The sequence below is a fragment of the Triticum dicoccoides genome, chromosome 1B (genome assembly GCF_002162155.2).
Source record: "Triticum dicoccoides isolate Atlit2015 ecotype Zavitan chromosome 1B, WEW_v2.0, whole genome shotgun sequence".
NCBI lineage: Eukaryota > Viridiplantae > Streptophyta > Magnoliopsida > Poales > Poaceae > Triticum > Triticum dicoccoides.
Window position 1 is genome coordinate 475500397 of NC_041381.1, and position 3595 is coordinate 475503991.

Genomic DNA, 3595 nt, shown 5'->3' on the forward strand with positions numbered 1-3595 from the left:
TCCTGGAGCCAAGAGGAGAAGACATATACCCCTTCATTTAATGTGGTAGGTATATGGAAGACACAACACATTGTTGCAGTATTTCCAAGACCGTTCCTAGCCATTGTGGTGACCTCTTTACACTATAAAAGGGAGGCCCATGTTGTAGTGGACAAGGATAGAGGACAATTAGGATAAGTTGCACAGGCTGCTCTTTCCCTTCCCGGGACAAGCAACGCCACTCCACCACTTTGTAATCTTCACACACTAGAGGAACCAAACTAGCAGGAGCAGGGTTTTATGCACCACATGCGGCCTGAATCTGGGTAAACTGCAGAGTCTGAAATCATCATCGACGACACCCTCCTCGCTGCCGTCAACCCCAAAGTGGTTGAACTGTTCTATGTCACCACCCCGCAACCCAATGCCCTCTTGTGCACCTTTTCCTCACTCGTTGGCGCTGGGGGATTTGGTTTGGCGAAGGCAGGGAAATGGGGTCATGATGGGGGAGGCTTCAGACTTCATTCCCGGTGGCGCTATGGCTAGGGCATGACGACAGGTGACAAGAGGACGGACATCCAACTCATGATGGGAGAAATTAAACATATTTTGGCATTACGAGAGTTTGTTCCTGTTAAGTTATCTCAAAACCAAAATAGGATAAATGGGCGCTATGGCTAGGGCATGACGACAGGTGACGAGAGGACGGGCATCCAACTCATGATGGTTGCAACATGTTTCAATTGTGTTTTTGAATTTGTATTAGTAGACTATAACTCTATTACTTTGGAATAAAACTCTCTTTTTCCTTGCAAAAAAAGCTCATAGGTATAACATCTCTCAGGTGCTAATATGGAGTGACCTCCAAACTCAATTGCTCGTGCATGAGGGAAGTTTCAACCTGTTTTCTTCCTTCCGCTTCCACTCTTGCCAATGGCGTAGTCGTCGATACAACTGTCGTTCTACTCCTGCCGATGGCTCGTCCACATTTCTACCGAAATGGTCACCATTTAATGGTCATCATTGCATGTCCCGCGCCCATTTTCCACCCACGTGCGCCCCTTTCAGGGTATATAAACCGGCCCGCCCCTACTCCCCATTGCCACTCATCACCCATCTTCTCCATCACCGCCACGATCAACCCCTATCTGCCATGTGGTGACAACGAGCCCTCATCATGGACCGTCCCCGATGAAACCGAAGAGGACCGGGCTGAAAGGAAATTCTAGGAGAGCGCCTAGAAGGGATCCTAGTGGGTCGAGGGCGAGACACTTCTTCCGGATGAATTAGTCATCGATGCAGAGTACTTCCCAACCGCCCACTGCTACCTTGCGCGCGTGACGACAATGCCTTGGTAGAAAAGGAAGTCATGCCCACGAAGGGCTGCAAAGTTGTGGCCTTCTCCCGCATCAAGGACACACATGTGATTCGTAGATGCGCGACCATGAAAGTGACAAAGGTTGTATTATCCCCGCCCGCGAGGTCACTTCTAAACAAAGAAAGAGGCCGAACTAAAATATATGTTAAGTTATTGGTTTAGTTGTATTTCAGTTTTGCTCGGTCAAATTGTTCAAGTGTGAGCCAGGGAAAATGAGTTATTAGCCAATAACAAACGGGTCTTAACCATAGGAAAATTCAATATTAATCCTTGTTTATGCCAATTCTAAGTTTGTGCATCGCTTTGACAGGTTTCAATACTTCATATGCATTTTGGAGGATGCGGATACGATGACCGACCGTGCTAGAGTTAGTTGTTGCCATGACAAACACAAGAGCCGAGTTGCGCGACAATTACACTCAAGCACGGTGCCGATAAAGGTGTGCCATGATGGGCCCTTCGCTGGCTACCTCACCCTCCTTACAGCCACGTAGCCACCTGGTTCCCTTTGTCCAGAGCGTGTCCTTGTTATCGTCGCGGTGAGGTGCGGCTTTCTGCACCCTCCTCATTATTATGTCTCAAAGGTATTTATATTTTTTATTTTTAAATGCTATGATGTTATTATTTTTATATACTTTTTATAGCAATTTATGCTATTTCCCTATACTAATCTATTAATTTAGTACCCAGTGTGAGTTCTAGTTTTCTGCTTGTTTTTGGTTTCACGAAAAATCAATATCTACGGAGGTCAAAATACATTGTCGATTTAACACGACTTTTTGGACAACAAGAAACACTGGAAGCTTCGGGAAGCGTCGAGAGGGGCCACCAGGTAGCCACATAGCTGGTCACGCCACCTGTCCATGTGGGGCCCTCGGTTACCTCCTTGACCTGATTCCACTATCATAAATCCCTATAAATACCGAAACCATCCGTAGTTCCTCCAGAATAATTTTAGCGCTGCCACAAGCCCTGTTCCGAAGTGATCCCATCGGGATCCCTGTTTCGGAGTTTTGCTGGAGGGGGAAGCCATTGGAGGAGTCCTCTTCTTCAACCTTGATGCCTCCATGACCACGTGTGAGTAGTTCCTTCAAGACCTACAAGTCCATAGTAGTAGCTAGATGGTTCTCTCTTTTTTTGGATCTTCAGTCCCATGTTCCCCCTCTTCCTTGTGTGACTGGGATCAATCTGATGTAGTTTTGCGGTGTGTTTGTTGAGACATGACGAATTATGAGTTTATGATCAGATTGATCATGAATCATAATGAATCTTTTGAAGTTTTTTTTGTTGAATAATTAAGTATCTATGTATGCTTTTCGATCTATTTGTCTTCTCTGGCCAAGATTGATTGGTAGATCTTCAGAGGGAGTGGTGCATAGTAGTGGGTTCAATCTTGCGGTGTTCTATATCCCAATGGTAGAATGAGGATAAGACATGTATTCTATTGTTGCCAATAAGGATAAAACGATGGGGTTTGATCTCATTGCTAGATTTTTTTAATGTATACATTATGTCATCGTGCTTATTGCACTATCCTGTTTCTTGTAAACTTAATACTTTGGGATGCATGCTAGATAGTGGTCTTGGGGTGGAGTAATAGTAGTAGATGCAGTTGGATTAACGGTTTACTTGTCATGGACATAATGCCTATATGAGATTATGTCATGAATGATCATAGTTATAAAGATTGCTATTCTTGTCAATTCCCCAAATTTGTTACCATGCCATTTGCCATCTTCTAGAGAGATACCTCTAGTGAACTATGCCCCCCCCCGGTCTATTCTTCCATCAATACAAACTCCTACAAATTGCTTGTTCACTATTTGCCTTTACTTTTTCTTGTACCATTATCTATCTTTCTATTTGCTTTTAACCTTGTAACCAGCAAGACAAGGGGCTTGACAACCCCCTTGTCATGTTGGATGCAAGTATTTTATCTTGTTTGTGTGTAGTTACTGCTTATCTCGGCAATTTTTTGATTCCTACCAGTTCGATTAAACCTTAGTTCTTCATTAAGGGAAAGCTTCACTACTATCTATATCACTCTTCCTCTTTGGGGAAACCCAATGACTCCTAGTGGAGCAGAACCCGTCTTGGCGCACACCAGCAGAGACGGTGACATTGAGGGAGGCGGGGATGATATTGAACCCGCTTGCCATGCCCTTCTAGGTCCTCGGCCGGCTACTCTCGCAGCTTAAGGCCTCCTTCCTCACCGCCGAATTTTAGTAATAGCAACAT